This window comes from Sus scrofa, chromosome 15 (assembly GCF_054392235.1).
Source record: "Sus scrofa isolate SSC_HxYL_T2T_F1_AM1 chromosome 15, Sscrofa_HxYL_maternal_Yorkshire_Landrace_v2.0, whole genome shotgun sequence".
Lineage (NCBI taxonomy): Eukaryota > Metazoa > Chordata > Mammalia > Artiodactyla > Suidae > Sus > Sus scrofa.
Window position 1 is genome coordinate 99,969,236 of NC_139397.1, and position 19,264 is coordinate 99,988,499.

Below are 19,264 nucleotides of genomic sequence, written 5' to 3' on the forward strand. Positions count from 1 at the left end.
CAGGCAGAGAGATGCAAGTCTTTATGCTAAAGTGCCATTAGGAGAAATATTCATTCAGCTGCATGGTGACCTCTGCAGAAACTAGGGGATATGGTCAAGGTATGAACAGTGTTCACTGCAACCACCTAAAATGTAGCTGGCACTATTCTATGCTGGTGATAGCTATAAATCACCAGCTAGTTATGAAATTAAAACACAGTATCAGGGAAGTTACTAAGCAATGCTCTTCCCCTGCCCCCCCCCCCAACAAAAGGGCGTCTTCTCTTGTGAATTTGACATAATATTTGATTTTGGTTTGTTTTGTTTCCCCCTATACTCTATTCCTCCATTTCACGCCTGCAGATAGATAGAGACTACCCTTGCTTTGGGGAAGATTACTGGTAGGTCTGAAAAGAGAAGAAACTTACCCACAGACTTGGATGGCTTTTGTTTTCTGAAGGCAGGCATCTCTAGAGGGGGTGTATATTGTAGCAGAGCAGAACAGAGACTCACAGAGTGAGAGAGAGGGATAGAGGTGGGTAAGTCAACAAACAGAGGGAACTTGGGCCCCATTCAAGGGCAGTACCTTAGCACTGGGGGAGTGGTAAAATGGCAAGATTGCAAAAATGACTGCTTTCACACCTGGGGTGGTGACACTCCAGAAGAAGTTTATCAAAGATTCATTGACTTGATGCCTGGCACACAGAGTGGCAGTCATCGTAAGTCAAGTACCATTGGGCATTTAGGGAGCGATCAGTGTGGACCAACTGGAGACGTGCTCTGGGTGATACCCTTGCACATTTGCAGGTTCTGGTTCCTTGTAAATTCTCTTTCTTTCTTTTCATTTTTTTTTTAATGGATTGGTTTCTTAAAAGTGTTAACATTATCTCTAAAAAGCTGTCAGTAGCTTTTCTGGAAGTATGGGTGAGATTTTTTAAAGTCTCAGATTTCATGAAATGAGCACAAAATTGTCACTTTTCACACTCTAGGTCTATGTCTGTATATCAGTTTTTCTGGCTTCCTGGGGGAAAAAAGAGCATTTAAATTTTAAATAGTTGATATTCTCCTTATGTGTACATATTTATAAGATATCAAATAATGTACTCCAAAAATAAGAATTAAACCTTGAGGTAGTAGCCAAAAGTGACATGCACTTTAAGGAAATTGAGTGAATATTTTAATAGAATGTCCTCATTATTGCTGATATTTATGGATTTTGAAATTTTATTTTATTTTACTTTAAGTAAATATACTTTTAGGCTTATAGAAAAATTATAAGAATAGCACAGTGAATTCCTATACTCTTAAACAAGATTTCCCAAATTTAACATTTTATCACATCTGCTTTATCACTGTCTCTCTTGCTCTCACTCTTGCTCTCTCTTCTTTCCCTTCCATTCTCACTCTCATATATAAATGCATATATATACATATATAATTGTAAGGCATATATGTGTATATAGTTGTAAGGAAGCTGTAAAAATGTCTTTTACCCTTAAATACTTTAGCATTTATTTTCTAAAAACAAGGACATCCTCTTTCATAACCACACAGTTAAAATCAAGAAATTAACATTGAAAGAACACTATGACCTAATCTATAGACCTTACACTAATTTTTCCAGTTTACAAGTCCTCAGCCGCAAAAGGAAACCCTAGATCACACATTAGTTCCAGTTGCCGTATAGCTTTCATTTCCTTTAATCTGAAAGAGTTCCTCATTTGTGTGTGTGTGTGTGTGTGTGTGTTTATAACACTGAAATTTTTGAAGAGTCTGGGTCAGTTGTTTTGTAGAATGACCTTCAGTTTGGATTTGTCTGATCTCTTATCCTAATAAAGATTGCATGTGAGTTTTTGGTAGGAATGCTGCAAAAGTGATGATGTGCTTTTTACTCAGGGCATCATATGAGGAGGCACATGGTGTCAGTTTCATTGAGAAAGTCCTATAAAATAAATACCAGCTGAACTAAGCAGTTCACTCAAGGACATAGTTGGTTCATATTATGGTGCAAGTTTTTTCTATTGTCATTAATTGATAACAGAGTTTATGCACTGACATTTTGAGTAGCACTCTTACAGTGTGCATTTGTTGACTATTTCCCAGTGTTCATTTCTCAACTTGTCCTTTTCACAATAGCTTTTAATCTTCATTTTAAGGTTGCACCTCAACCTGGGGAAACCAATTTCATCTCCTCATTGTTTCAGTATGGAGTTTGATCAGTGCAGTCTAATTACAGTGAATCTTGGGACTTTTAATGGAAATGCTGGGGCAAAGATTCTTTATCCTCCTGGAAAATGTTCCAGGAATGTGAAGTCCGAAATTGCTACAGCCACTGTTTCTGTGGGGGTGAACCTGAGATCAAAGCTGGACAGTGAAGGAAACAATTAAAAAACTGAAGGGAAGATAACACTTGATTACAAATGTCTGGATTAAGCCTGAGGTGATGCTTTTGAGCTGCTTAGCAGCAATTCTAAACCAAGGTTTATACTATCTCCTAAGGTTTATACTATCCCCTATGCGAATAAACCTGTGAAAGTATCTTTGGTTGTGAGGGATGTTATTGTTAGTAGGCTCTGATTACTGCATTTAGTTTCTAAAGCCAGGGATGATAAACATTTTGTGGCATAAATAATAGTGGATAATAATAATAATAAAGAATTATCCCAGGCAAAATGCCAATAGCCACACCATCTCCTTAATTGAGAAACACTTTTAGATTTTTAGCTTTGGATTGGAATTTTTACTTATTTTGAACTGAAGATAGTTTACTTTAAAGAGACAGTGTGTTCATAACTGTTTTTGTTTAGATGGTCAGGGCTCGTTCCATTCTAGTCATTAAATTTTTTTGCATATTGCCCTTGCTACCTAGCCAGTATTCTCTGTTCTAAGTCTATGTCAGGAGTGAAACTTGGTGATGAACATTAGCATTTTTCACTCCTCCCTCCCCAAATCCTAATTGTAGCTGCAAAGTTCACATGAGGGGACTTCTCTCTTGGTTTTCTGATTGTATACTCCAGCCTCTTTTCTAACTGACTTGAACTCCATCCCCTTGATTAGGAATTCTCGGCTCTACCTAAGCATGCCATGGCAATTCCCTCTTCCCAGAAACTGGAGTTCATTCACCAACACGATGCCAGTGATTGGAAGGCTGTTTTGACCAGGCCTTCCAGGAATAATGCATTTTGCCTGTCTTTCAAAAAGACAGACATTGTTGTAGCTATGCCATACCACCAGCAGAATTCCCTTGAGTAATGATGCCATCCTTGACTAACTGGGAGCTTGTCAACTCCTCTGAGCACTGGGATTTGGCCTGATGACTGCCTCCTATGAGGAGTGCATTTACTCAGTTCAATCTCATTCTGCTTCTTCGGTCTCTGCTCTCCCATGTCTCATGTCTAATCTTCTCAGGTGTGAGGAATTAGGAATTAGTGTCTTCAGGAATTAGCTAGGGTGCTCCACCTTCTCTAAACCATACTCATCCTTCTTTAGAGAGAAAAGAAGCAGAAAGATTCTTAGGTGGTAAGGATACATATTGGTGGTACGGGTGGTATTGGTAGCATGTTACGCTATAGAGTGGAGATCAAGATGGTTACCCAGGGAAACAAATTTACATTCCAAAACTAACAGAAGAAAAAAAAGAAGTGAAGTTTACTTGATTGATAGTTACCAAAATCAACTTTTTATATTGATTTTGTCACTGGATGAAGTATTCTTAAATATTTGGTCAGGAGGGATTGCTTTTAGTCTGATTTTTTTTTTCAGCTTTATCGAGGTATAAATAGGAAAATTGTAAGATATTTAGAAGCTGCTACTTGATAATTTGATATAAATATACAGTTTTCAGAGGATTTTCCCCATCAAATCAAGTAACACATCCATCACCTCTCAGAAAATTTCAATTTTACAATCCAGTCTTATCAACTGTAGGCACCATGTTTTACATTAGATCCTCAGGTTTTACTCATAACTGAAAACTTGCACCCTTTACCAACCTCTCCCTGTTTCCTTTTCCTCCATCTCTCGGCCTCCCATGGCAACTTTTCTCCTTTGTTTCTATGACCTATTTTTTTTTTTTTTTTTTTTTGCCCAGTTTCCACCTGTAAGTGATGCCATGTCTTTTCATGACTGGCATATTTCACTTAGCGTATGCCGTCCAAGTTCATCTATGTTTTTGCAAGTGACTGAATTTCCTTCTTTTAAGGCTGAATAATATTATAATGTGTGTATGTGTGTATATATATCACATTTTCTTTATCCATTCATCCACCACTGGATACTTTGGTTATTTCCATACCTTGGCTATTTTAAATAATGCTGTAATGAACACAGGAGTAAAAACATCTCTTGAAGATAATGGTTTTATTCCTTTGGATATATACACAAAGTTGGGATTGCTGGGTCATGTGGTAATTCTATTTTTAATTTCTTGAGGAACCTCCATAGTATATTCCATGGTGGCTGTATCAGTTTACTTTCTCACCAACAATGTTCAAGGGTTTCCTTTTCACTACATTCTCACCTGCATTTGATATCTCATCTTTTTGATAATTGCCATCCTGAGCTGTGTGAAGTGATAGCTTGTTGTGGTTTTAATTCATGTTTCCCTAATGATTAGTGATGTTCCACACTTTTTCATATACCTGTTGGGCATTTGAATTGTCTCATTCAGGTTGTTTGTCCCCCCCGCCCCAGCTTTTTTCTTTTTTATGGCTGCACCTGCAGCATGTGGAAGTTCCTGGACCAGGGGTTGAATGGGAGCTCCAGTTTTGGCCCCATGCCACAGCCATAGAAACACTGTATCCAAGCCTATCCTGTGACCTATGTGACAGCTTGTCCCACAGAGCAAGGCCAGGGATCAAACCCACATCCTTACAAAGACAACGTTGAGTCCTTAACCCACTGAGCCACACTGGGAATGCCATGCTCATTTTTAAATTGATTATTTATTTTAATTTTTTTTTTGCCTTGGACTGTATGACTTTCTTGTATACTTTGGATATCAATTCTTATCATATATATGGTTTGCAAATATTTTCTTCCATTCCATACATTGCCTTTTCATTTGTTGATGGTTTTCTTTGCTATGCAGAAGCTTTTTTGTTTGATGTACTCTCATTTGCTTATTTTTGCTTTTGTTACCTTTGCTTTTGGTGTAAAATCCACAACATCTTAGCCTAGTCCAAAGTCAAGCAGTTTACCCCAACATTTTCTAGGAGCTTTATGACTTTACATTTTATCCATTTTGAGTTGATTTTGAGGTATGATGTAAGATAGAGTTCCAGTGGGTTTTTGTTGTTGCCGTTTTGTCCTATTTTGCTTTTTTTTATGGCCACACCTGTGGTATATGAAGTTCCTGGGCCACGGATTGAATCCAAGCTGCAGCTGTGACCTTCACCATAGCTGCACCAATGCTGGATCCTTTAACCCACTGCACTGGACCAGGGATCGAATCCACACCTCTGCAGTGTCCTGAGCCACCATAGTTGGATTTTTAACTCACTGCACCACAGTGGGAACTCTTAGAGGTCCAGCTTTATCATTTACATGTAGCTGTCCAACACCTTTTATTGAAGAGACTATCTTTTCCTTGTTGCATATTATTTGCTTTCTTCTAAAGTAGTTGACCATATATATATATATGTGCATTTATTTCTGGACTCTCTATTCTCTTCCACTGATCTATGTGTCTGTTTTTTTATGCCCGTACCATCCTGTTTTGATTGCTATAGCATTGTAATATAGATTAAAATCAGTAAATGTGTTGCTGGAGGCATGTATTATTTATTTGCAAGGTACTTTGTCTATTCAAGGATTTTTGTGGTTCCAAACAAATTTTAGTAATTTTTTTTCTATTTCTGGGAAAAATGCCTTTGCAATTTTGATAGGGATTACAGTGAACCTATAGATTCCTGTGTATAGTGCCAACATTTTAACAATATTAATTCTTCCAATCAATAAAATAGAATATCTTTCCACTTAGGTATCATTACTCCATTTATCTATGGTTACTTCAATATCTTTCATCAGTGTCTTAGAAGTTTTAATGTACAGATCTTTCACCTCCTTAGTTAAATTTATTCCTAATTTTTTGATGCTGTTGTTCTTTGGATTGTTTTCTTAATTTCTCTTTCCACTAGTTCATTATTGATGTACAGAAATAAAACTTATTTTTGTATATTAATTTTTTAGTTTGCAACTTTATCGATGTTTTTAATTTTCAGTGGAGGCTTTAGGATTTTCTCTACATAATATCATGTCATCTGCAAATAGAGATAATTTTATTTCATCTTTTCCAGTTTAGTTGCTTTTTATTTCTTTTTCTTCCCTAATTATTCCAGCTAATACTTCCAGTACTGTTCAGTAAAAATGGTGAGAGTAGACATCCTTGTCTTGTTCTTGACCTTAGAGAAAGAACTTTCAGCACTTTGCTGTTGAATATTATGTTAGCTGTGGGCTTGTCATATAGTTTTTAATACGTTGACATATGATCCCTCTACACCCAGCCTGCTGAGTTTTTTTGTTTTTTTTTTTTGTTTTTTTTTTTTGTTTTTTTTTGGTCTTTTTGCCTTTTTCTAGGGCTGCTTCTGCGGCATATGGAGATTCCCAGGCTAGGGGTCTAATCAGAGCCATAGCCACCGGCCTACGCCAGAGCCACGGCAACGTGGGATCCGAGCTGCATCTGCAATCTACACCACAGCTCATGGCAACGCCGGATCCTTAACCACTGAGCAAGGCCAGGGATCGAACCTGCAACCTCATGGTTCCTAGTCAGATTTGTTAACCCCTGCAGCACGACGGGAACTCCCGCTGAGAATTTTTAATTATGAAAGTGTGTTGAATTTTGTTAAATGAGTTTTCTGGACTTCCTGGATGGCTCACAGCATAACTACTTGGCATTGCTTATTGAGATAATTCAATGATTTTTATCCTTCATTTGTTAATGTGGTATATCACATTGATTGGTTTGTGGATGTTGAACCATTCTTGCATCCTTGGAATAAATCCCACTTGATTATGGTGTATGCTTCTTTGAAAGTATTGTCGAATTCTGTTTTCTAACATTTTGTTGAGGATTTTTGCATCTACAATCATAGGAGATATTGCCTGTAGTTTTCTTTTCTTGTAGTTTTCTTTCCTGGCTTTGGTATCAGGGTAATGCTACCCTCATAATGTGAATTTGAGGGTATTCCGTCTCTTCTGTTTTTTGGAAGAGTTTGAGAGGATTGGTATTAGTTCTTTAAACATAGGATAGAATTCACTCAGGGAAGCCATCTGGTGCTGAATTTGTCTTGGGGGGTTTTTGATTATCAATCCAGTCTCCTTACTAGTTATTGATTTATTCAAATTTTCTATTGCTTCATGATTCATCTTGGTAGGTGGTAAGTTTCTAGGAGTTAATTTATTTCTAATGCTTCGTCTAACTTGGCATATAATTTTTCATACTAGTCTTTTCTGATATTCTGATATTTTCTATTTTTGTGGTTGTTTGTTATTTTCTCTCCTTTTATTTATAATTGTATATATTTGAATATCCTCACTTTTTTCCTAAATAAGTCTATCTTAAAGTTTGTCTATTTTATCTTTTTAAAAAATATATATTAGTTTTAATGATCTTTTCTATTGTCTCTTTTTAAAATTTTTTTATTATTTATTTATTTATTTATTTATTTTTGTCTTTTTGCCACTTCTTGGGCCACTCCCATGGCACATGGAGGTTCCCAGGTTAGGGGTCTAATTGGAGCTGTAGCTGCCGGCCACAGCCACAGCCACAGCAATGCAGGATCCGAGCCGCGTCTGCAACTTACACCACAGCTCACGGCAACGACAGATCCTCAACCCACTGAGCAAGGGCAGGGATCGAACCTGCAACCTCATGGTTCCTAGTCAGATTCGTTAACCACTGCGCCACGACGGGAACTCCCCTATTGTCTCTTTAGTCTCTATTTCATTTATTTCCATTCTAATCTATATTTCCTTCTTTCTATTAACTTGAACTTAGTTTGTTTTTTTTCTACTTTACTGATATATAGAGTTAGGTTGTTTATTTCTTCCGTCTTAATGTAGGCATTGATTACTATAAACTTCCCTGTTAGGACTACTTTGGTTGCATCTAATACATTTCGCTATGTTGTGTTTCCATTGTCATTTGTCTTAAGATTTTTTTTTTCTTTTGATTTCTTCTTTTACCAACTTGTTGCTCAGGAGCATGTTATTTAATGTCCACATATTTGTGAACTTTCCAATTTTCTTTTTTGTAATTGATTTCTAGTTTCATACCACTGTTGTGAGAAAAAATATCTGATATGATTTGATTCTTAATTTATTAAAACTTATATGTATTGAAGTTCACTGGTGGCTCAGCCTCTTAAGGATCCAGCATTGTCACTGCTGTGGAGCAGGTTCATTTCCTGGCTCCAGAACTTCCATATACCTAAGAAAAGAAAAGCTAAGAAAGAAAGAGAAAAAAAGAAAAAGAAAGAAAGAAAGAAAAAGAAAGAAAGAAGGAAAGAAAGAAAGGAAGGAAGGAAGAAAAAGAAAAGAAAGACTTGTATGTGGTCTAACCTATTATTCATTCTGTATAATGTTCATTCTGTATATGTGCTTGAGAGAGTGTATATTGTACTGCTGTTGGTTGGAATGTTCTGTATATGTGCATTAGGTTCATCTGATCAAGTATGTAGTTTAATGTTTACTTATTGATTTTCTGTTTGGATTATCCATCTTAGAAGGTGGAGTATCGAAGTCCCTGCTATTATTGTATTACTGTCTGTTTCTCCCTTAATACCTGTGAATATATGATTTATATATTTAGATGCTTCTATGTTGGGCACGTAAATACTTACAATGAATTGATCCCTTTTTTTTAGTATAATGACCTTCATTATCTCTTGTTATGGTCTTTGGCTTAAAGTCTAGTTTGCCTGGTATAAATATAGCTATGCTTTCTTTCTTTTGGTTTTCTTTTGCATAAAGTATCTTTTTCCATCCTTTAAATCTATGAGTATCCTTAATCTGAAGTGAATCTCTTAAAGGCGGCATATAGTCAGGTCTTTTATTTAGAAAAATTAATTCATCCACTCTATATGTTTTGCTTGGAGAATTTTAGTCCATTTATTTTTAAAGTAATTATTGATATGTATGGGCTTACTATTGCAATGTTGTTTATTGTTTTCTTGTTATTTTGTAAATGTTTTCTTTTTTCCTCTTATTCTGTTCCTTTGCACTTGACGCTTTTCTGTAATGATATGGTTTGATTTATTTCTCTTTTGTTTATTTACTATGACTTTTGCTTTGTGGTTACCATAAGGCTTACATTAAAATATTATGTTTATGATAGTCTGTTTTAAGCTGATAACAACTTCAAATGCATATGAAATCTCTGCATTTTTACATCTACCCATTTTACGTTTTTCATCTTTCATATTGTGTATCCATTAACAAATTATTGTAGTTACATTCATTTTTGAATACTTTTATCTTGTAGTCTTCATACAAGCTTATAAATTATTTACCTATCACTATTACAATATTAGAATATTCTTTTTTTTTTTTTTTTTTTGTCTTTTTGCTATTTCTTGGGCCGCTCCCGCGGCATATGGAGGTTCCCAGGCTAGGGGTTGAATCGGAGCTGTAGCCACCGGCCTACGCCAGAGCCACAGCAACGCAGGATCCGAGCCACGTCTGCAACCTATACACCACAGCTCACGGCAACGCCGGATCATTAACCCACTGAGCAAGGGCAGGGACCGAACCCGCAAGCTCATGGTTCCTAGTCGGATTCGTTAACCACTGCGCCACAACAGGAACTCCCTAGAATATTCTTAATTTAACTAAATATTACCCTTACCTATGAGTTTTTTGTAAGTTTTCATGAGAGTAATTTGCATCCTTTTGTTTTAGCTCCAGGAAGTCACTTTAACATGTGTTGCAAACCTGGTCTATTGGTAGTAAAACTAGCAGCCTTTGTTAGTCTGGGAAACTCTTTATCTCTTCTTCGGTTTTAAAGGACAACTTTGCCAGGTAGATTATTCTTGGCTAGCAGTTTTTTGTTTTCCAGTACTTTGAATATATCATCTCAGTCTGTTCTGGCCTACAAAGTTTATGATGAAAAAATTTACTGATTTTCTTTTGGGGGGGGTGCTGTGCATAATAATTTACTTTTCCCTTGCTGTCTTAAGATTCTTTCCTTCTGTTTAACTTTTGCATTTTAATTTTTTTTTTTGTCTTTTTGCCATTTCTTGGGCCACTCCTGCGGCATATGGAGGTTCCCGGGCTAGGGGTTGAATCAGAGCTGCAGCTGCCAGCCTACGCCAGAGCCACAGCAACGCAGGATCCGAGCCACGTCTGCGACCTACACCACAGCTCACGGCAACACCGGAACCTTGACCCACTGAGCAAGGGCAGGGATTGAACCCTCAACCTCATGGTCCCTAGTCGGATTCGTTAACCACTGGGCCACGACAGAACTCCTGCATTTTAATTTTAATGTGTCTCAGTGTGGTCTCTTTGGATTCCTTTTATTTTGAACTCTGAGCTTCCTGGATCTGAATGTCTGTTACTTTCCCCAGGTTAAGAAACTTCTCAGCCATTATTTCTGTGAATAAACTTTCTACCTCTTTATCACTCTCTTCTCTTTCTGTGACTTCTATAATGTGAGTATTGGTCCTCTTGATGGTGTCCAATAAGTCCCTTAAGCTATTGTCACTCTTTTACATTCTTTTATCTATTTGCTTCTCTAATTGGATGAATTCTTTGAGTTTTGCTTTATCTTTGAGTTTTCTCTCCTTTCTTTAGCTTCATCTAGTCTGCCATTGAGCCCTTCTATTGAAATATTCAGATTACTTATTATATACTTCATCTTTGTGATTTCTGATTGGTACTCTCTTATATTTTCTATCTACTTATTCAATTCTAAAAGAATTGTTCTTCTGACCTCAGGGGAGTAGCTTTATGACCAGTATTTTGAACTCTTTACCAGTTAGTCACTTTTCTCCATTTTATTAAGATCTGTTTCTGGAGTTTTATTTTGTTCTTTTTTTGGAACAAATTCCTCTGTTTTTGTTTGTTTGTTTGTTTGTTTTTCATTTTATTAGACTCTCTGTGTTGGTTCTGTACATTAGATAAAAGAGTCACTTCTCCCATTCTTGACATTAATGGCCTTGCATAGGAAATCAACCTTGTTAATGAACCCAGACAAGCTCTTGGTTTTCTCTCAAACCACTGTGATTGTACAAGCTCCCTTCTCTATTCTTGTTGCCTCTCAGTAGTTGAGAATGTGCCAAGACCCATCAGTATCCCAAAGGGGAGGATCACAGTTGGCACTTAGATGTAGGCTAATTAGAAACTGGATGCTCAGACAGTAGCTTGGAAATTATGTATTTAAGTTCCTGCCAGGAAGACACTGGGAGATATGTGTTTTCCTGCTCTTGTCTGTGCTAGGTCTTGTTATATAGCCAAGGGGATAGGGAGTGCTCCTGTGCCCATTAAGAATTATTTCTTTGGGAGTTCCCGTTGTGGCTCAGTGGTTAATGAATCTGACTAGGAACCATGAGGTTGCGGGTTCGATCCCTGGCCTTGCTCAGTCGGTTAAGGATCCGGCGTTGCCATGAGCTGTGGTGTAGGTTGCAGACGCGGCTCAGATCCCGCATTGCTGTGGCTCTGGGATAGGCTGGCAGCTTCAGCTCCGATTGGACCCCTAACCTGGGAACCTCCATATGTCGTGAGAGCGGCCCAAGAAATGGCAAAAAGACAAAAAAAAAAAAAAAAAAAAAAGAATTATTTCTTTGTTTGCTACAATACTGTGGGGCTTGCAAATACAAGCCCTAATGGCTATCAGAGCCAAGCAATCTGGGGACCCATCTTCCAGGCAGCAGCTGCAAAAGCTTAGGTGCCATATGTGTGTATAAGCTCTTTCCAGGCAGATACTAGCAACTTGTTGTATTGTTGGAGCAGGATGGAGGGAGAAGGCGAGAGATGTCTGCCAGCTTCCCTAGTCTCCGAGGATGCTGCAGCCAGGCCTAAGACATATACTAAAATTAGAAGCCTGACCCTCAGCCATCTGCTTTTAAATTATGTAGGGAGGTCCCTTTCAGGAAAAGACTGGGAAAGGTGCTAAACTAGAAGAGGATAGCAGATTAAAAACTCTTTTTTTGAGCATTTGACAAAGTCCAACATCCATTCATGATCAAGACCCTCGCCAAAGTGGGTATAGAGGGAACATTCCTGAATATAATCAAAGCCATTTATGAGAAACCCACAGCAAATATAATCCTCAATGGGGAAAAACTAAAAGCCTTCTCACTCAAATCTGGAACAAGACAGGGATGCCCACTCTCACCACTGCTCTTCAACATAGTTTTGGAAGTCCTAGCCACAGCAATTAGACAAACAAAAGAAATAAAAGGCATCCATATAGGAAGAGAAGAGATAAAACTGTCACTGTATGCAGATGACATGATACTATACATAGAAAACCCTAAGGACTCAACCCCCAAACTCCTTGAACTGATTAATAAATTCAGCAAAGTAGCAGGATATAAGATTAACATTCAGAAGTCAGTGGCATTTCTGTATACCAGCAATGAAATATTAGAAAAGGAATACAAAAATACGATACCTTTTAAAATTGCACCTCACAAAATCAAATACCTTGGAATACACCTAACCAAGGAGGTAAAGGACCTATATGCCGAGAACTATAAAACTTTAATCAAAGAAATCAAAGAAGATGTAAAGAAATGGAAAGATATTCCATGTTCCTGGATTGGGAAAATCAATATTGTAAAAATGGCCATACTACCCAAAGCAGTCTACAGATTCAATGCAATCCCTATCCAATTACCCATGACATTTTTCACAGAACTAGAACAAACAATCCAAACATTTATATGGAACAACAAAAGACCCAGAATCACCAAAGCAATCCTGAGAAACAAAAACCAAGCAGGAGGCATAACTCTCCCAGACTTCAAGAAATACTACAGGAGTTCCCGTCGTGGCGCAGTGGTTAACGAATCCGACTAGGAACCATGAGGTTGCGGGTTCGGTCCCTGCCCTTGCTCAGTGGGTTAACGATCCGGCGTTGCCGTGAGCTGTGGTGTAGGTTGCAGACGCGGCTCGGATCCCGCGTTGCTGTGGCTCCGGCGTAGGCCAGTGGCTCCAGCTCCAATTCAACCCCTAGCCTGGGAACCTCCACATGCTGCGGGAGCGGCCCAAAGAAATAGCAAAAAGACAAAAAAAAAAAAAAAAAAAAAAAAAAAAAAGAAATACTACAAAGCCACAGTCATCAAAACAGTGTGGTACTGGTACCAAAACAGACAGACAGACCAATGGAACAGAATAGAGAATCCGGAAATAAACCCTGACACCTATGGTCAATTAATCTTTGACAAGGGAGGCAAGAACATAAAATGGGAGAAGGAAAGTCTATTCAGCAAGCATTGCTGGGAAACCTGGACAGCTGCATGCAAAGCAATGAAACTAGAACACACCCTCACGCCATGCACAAAAATAAACTCCAAATGGCTGAAAGACTTAAATATACGACAGGACACCATCAAACTCCTAGAAGACAACATAGGCAAAACACTCTCTGACATCAACATCATGAATATTTTCTCAGGTCAGTCTCCCAAAGCAATAGAAATTAGATCAAAAATAAACCCATGGGACCTCATCAAACTGAAAAGCTTTTGCACAGCAAAGGAAACCCAAAAGAAAACAAAAAGACAACTTACAGAATGGGAGAAAACAGTTTCAAATGATGCAACTGACAAGGGCTTAATCTCTAGAATATATAAACAACTTATACAACCCAACAGCAAAAAAAAAGCCAATCAAGCAATGGAAAAATGGGCAAAAGACCTGAATAGACATTTCTCCAAAGAAGATATACAGATGGCCAACAAACACATGAAAAAATGCTCAACATCGCTGATTATAAGAGAAATGCAAATCAAAACTACCATGAGATATCACCTCACACCAGTCAGATGGCCATCATAAATAAATCCACAAATAACAAGTGCTGGAGGGGCTGTGGAGAAAAGGGAACCCTCCTGCACTGCTGGTGGGAATGTAAAGTGGTACAGCCACTATGGAGAACAGTTTGGAGATACCTTAGAAATCTATATATAGAACTTCCATATGACCCTGCAATCCCACTCTTGGGCATCTATCCGGACAAAACTCTCCTTAAAAGAGGCACGTGCACCCGCATGTTCATTGCAGCACTATTCACAATAGCCAGGACATGGAAACAACCCAAACGTCCATCAACAGATGATTGGATTCGGAAGAGGTGGTATATATACACAATGGAATACTACTCAGCCATAAAAAAGAATGACATCATGCCATTTGCAGCGACATGGATGGAACTAGAGAATCTCATCCTGAGTGAAATGAGCCAGAAAGACAAAGACAAATACCATATGATATCACTTATAACTGGAATCTAATATCCAGCACAAATGAACATCTCCTCAGAAAAGAAAATCATGGACTTGGAGAAGAGACTTGTGGCTGCCTGATGGGAGGGGGGGGGAGTGGGAGGGATCGGGAGCTTGGGCTTATCAGATACAACATAGAATAGATTTACAAGGAGATCCTGCTGAATAGCATTGAGAACTTTGTCTAGATACTCATGTTGCAACAGAAGAAAGGGTGGGGGAAAAATGTAATTGTAACATATACATGTAAGGATAACCTGACCCCCTTGCTGTACAGTGGGAAAATAAAAAAAATTATAAAAAAAAAACAAAAAAAAAACCTCTGTTTTTGTTTGCTATAGTTATGTGGGACTTGTGAATGGAAGCGCCATTGGCTATGAGTGCCAGGTTATCTGAGGACCCATCCCTCAAGTGGCATCTCTAAAAGCTGGAATGTAGACATGTGTACAGGCTTCTTCTAGGGAGATACTGGTGACTTGGAGCAGGCTAGAGGGAGAAGGTTGGGGAGATGTCTGCCCAGCTTTCCTGGTCTCTGGAGATTATCAAAGCCAACTGTAAATACATGCTTCTAATTTGAAGCCTGGCTATCAGTTAACAGTTTTTAAAGTTTGCAGGTAAACCTCTTTCAAGAAAAGAATGGGATATGGGCATTTTTGCCCACTACTCTCTGTTGATCCCTGGGGAGTAGCCAGTAAATAACTGATTCTTTGTTTGCTGTTGTCTTATAGATCTCATGGATGCCAGCCTTACTGGCTTTTGAGCTAAGTGTTTTGAGAGCTTGTCCCTCAGCTGGGAGTTTTAACAGTTAGAGTGGTAGATGTAGTCTAAACCCTTCACTGCTCAAGGAGAAGCTGGCAGCTAGTGGCTTCCTCCTGATTTTTTTTGTGTTGTGCTGGGGATGTGATTTATAGTGAGACTGTATCTCAGGCTTTCCTACCCATTTCGAAGTGAGTATTTTCCATTTGCCCAGTATTATAGCGGTAGCTCAGCTAGTTTCTGGACTTCTTTCATAGGGAGTTCCTCCATGAGTAGCTGTATATTTGACCCATCTGTGGGAGGACGGGAACATCTATATTACCACCTTGACTGACTTTCTGTTTTGATTCTGGTCTCCTGAAGTATTGAAGTCACTGTGGCTATAAGCAGGGAGAATGATGACAATGAAGTGTGTGTACATCAGAGGAACACAGAATGGCATCCCATTCTGCCTCATGATTATGTGGGCCTACCATAGAAGGATAAGTGGCAAAAAAGAGGGCAACGAATGGTAAATTACTTAAAAATTTATTAGATGTAACAATAATCCAAAAAAGGAAATTGACAAAACATATCCATTTATTAAAAACATCAAAAAGAATAAGATACTTAGGAGTAAATCTAATCAAGGAAGTGAAGAACTTGTACAGTGAAAACTATAAAGCATTGCTAAAAGAAATTAAAGAAGATACAAATAAGTAGACCATTCCATGTTCATAGATCGAAAGACAATATCGTTAAGAGGTCCATACTATTCAAAGTGATCTAAAGTGTAATCTCTATCAAAATTCCAAAAGCATTTTTTTTTGAAGAAATAGAAAAGTTGTAAAATTCATATGGAGTCTCAAGGGACTTTGAATAGCCAAAAGAATTTTGAAAAAGAAGACAAAGTTGGAGAACTATTTTTCATTTCAAATATATTATAAAGCCACAGTAATAAAAATAGTGTAATTCTAGATAAAGACAAACAGCTAGGCCAATGGGACATAAAAGAGAACCCAGAAATAAACCCTCACATGTGTAAGCAAATGTTCTTTAACAAAGGTACCAAGACTACTTAGTGGGGAAAAGACATCTCTTCAACAAATATCGTTGGTAAAACTGAATATCCGTATTCAAAAGAATGAAGTTGGACCCTTATTTTTCATAACATAGAAAAAGCATCTCAAACTGGATTAGAAACTTAAAGATAAGACCCAAGACTATAAAATCCAATAAGAAAACAGAGGAAAACTTCACGACATTGAACTTGGCAATGATTTCTTGAGATATGACCCCAAAAGCCTTGACAACAAAAGCTAAAAAGAACAACTAGGACTACATTAAACTTAAAAACTTTTGTGTACCAAAGAGCACAGTCAATAGAGTGAAACAGCAACCTACAGAATGGTAGAAAATATCAGTAAATTGTATGTCTGATAAGGAGTTAATACCCAGAATAAACACAAAATTGTTATAACTTAACAGCAAAATAATCAAATAATCTGATTTTAAAAATAAGCAAAGGATTTGTGTAGACATTTCTCTAAAGAAAAACATACGAATGGCCAAAAAGTATATGGTAAGATGCTGGACCGCATCCAGATTGCTGCTCTCTTGCTCTCAGCATATATGATCAGGCCACTCCAGATGGCTGCTCTCTTGCTCTCAGCATATCCCCTACTCTACCAGTTCCTGCCTCACCTACACACCACTCACCCGACTGACCTTTCTTAATCAAAGAGCCTAATCAGTAAATGCTTACATACTTACTTGCACTCCCCACCCCCGCCACCTGCCCCAGCCAGTGATTGTTCTAATCTTTAGATTAGAACTATCTCCTCTGTGATGGTTTATCAAAGGGTTAGTGAGGGGCAAGCTTCTCTGCTGGTTTCCCTGGCAACTGATGAGCCAACCTGATGTCAATTCCCCCTCTTCCCCTGGTAGTGAAGACTGCTACCACGCCCTGCTTACCACCATCTGAACACATGGTGGGGTGTTGCTCCAGGACCTTGCTTCAGACATGTAAGATCCCACTATCCATTAAACTATTGGTATCTCCATCATTGACTCTATGCTCTGTCTTTGGTCTTGGGTCCGGGCAAGGACAGGGCTTGCAGGCCTGTGGTGTGCAGCCCCACTCTTCTTTCTTGTTATAAAGACATTTTCTCTCAACAAAGACACTTGTGTGAAAACAAGCTAATTTCTTAGTGGTTTATCTGTTCACATTTTCCTTATTCCTCACCTGAAAGTGTAAGCCTCAATGTGTGAAATGACAAAGAATTAATGACCAAAACATGGAAGAGAAAGCTGGGGCTAAGAGTCCCTGAAAGCAAAAATGGGTTGTGTCCAGAGGAATGACACTGAAATTAGTAGGGCTTTTTTACTGACAAGTACAGAGTCTGGACATGTGTCTATGGGGAAAGGCATGGTAAATGCAGGGACATTTTAAGACTTTATCTTCCAACACTTACTTTTGAAATCTTGCATTATAGCATATCAAACACACTTAAATGTACCCACATACCACCTTAAATGTAGTATTTGTACAGTGAACAGAATATAGCTTTTTTATGGTTTTATTTTTGAAATTATTTATCACCATTTTCTGAAATATAATTGTGTTTACTATTTCATTATTTGAAATGAGATAGTCTAACCTATACATTGCTATCAAGGGTAATGAAATTGTTATTAATATCAAATTTGATGTTTAATAAACATAACAATTTTGGTAGACATTTAATTGCTTTGTGTTTGGAGTGAATAACTTGTTTTTCAAAAAAGAGCAATGCTTTTTTTTTTTTTTTTTTTTTTTGCTTTTGAGGGCTGCAGCTGCATCATATGGAAGTTCCTAGGCTAGGGGTCAAATCGGGGCTGTAGCTGCCTGCCTATGCCACAGCCACAGCAAGGCCAGATCCAAGCTTCATCTGCGACCTACACCACAGCTCACTGCGATTCCAGATCCCCCACCTACGAGCAAGGCCAGGGATTGCACCCACATCCTCATGGATACTAGTTGGATTCATTTCCACTGTGACACAACAGGAACTCCAAGCAAAGCTTTTATAAAAGCAGATTTACTGAAATATCATTCATATACCATACAATTCAATGGAATTTAATTCATTCACAGATGTATGTTATCACAATAATCACTGTTAGAGCATTTTCTTCATCTCAGAAAGAAGCCCATGCACTTTAGCTGTCACCCTCTCTCATTATTTACTTTCACTCCCTCTCTGGTCCCTAGTGCATGTCTAATTTTATTTTCTCAATTCTGGGTGTTTCATATGAATAGAATAATGCAATATGTAATCTTTTTTAACTGGCTTCTTTTACTTAGCATTATGTATTCAAAGTCACTCACTGTAGCATGTGTGTATGTAGCATGTATATTGTAGCTCATCATTTATTATGGTTGAATAATATATCTATTGTATGGATATATCACATTTCACTTTTCCATTCATCAGTTGATGGACATATGGGTTATTTCTGCCTTTTTCCTATTGTGAACAGTGTTGCTTAAACACTTGTGTATAACTATTTATTTGAATACTTATTCGCAATTCTTTTGGCTATATAGAAAGAGTGGAATTGCTGGATCATAGTAATTCTATGTTTAAAAGTTTGAGGAACTGCTAGACTATTTTCCAAAGTGGCTGCACCATTTTACATTAAATATATATATATATATATATATATTTTATAGCTGCATCCACTGCATACGGACGTTCCTGGGCCAGGATTAAATCTGAGCTGCAACTGCAGCAATATTGGATCGGATCCTTTAACCCACTGAGCTCAGCCAGAGATCAAACCCACCCCTCTGCTGTGACCAGAGCCACTGAAGTTGGATTCTTAACCCACTGCACTACAGTGGAAACTCCTATTTTACATTCTTACCAGCAGTGTTTGGGGGTTCTAATTTCTCCATATCTTTGTCAGTACTTACTATAATCTAGCTTTTGATTCTAACCTCTTTGTAGGTATGAAGTAGTATCTCTTTGTGGTTTTAACTTACATTTCCCTGATGACTAATGTTAAGCATTTTTTTATTGTTTATTGGATATTTGTATATCTTCCCTGGAGAAATG

General features: G+C 37.9%; 1 long non-coding RNA gene across 2 annotated transcripts in view; it reads left to right on the forward strand.

The window, feature by feature from the left end:
- Window positions 1–19,264, forward strand: part of LOC146396022 (uncharacterized) — a 170,895-nt gene that overhangs the window by 14,603 nt on the left and 137,028 nt on the right. The window lies entirely within an intron of this gene.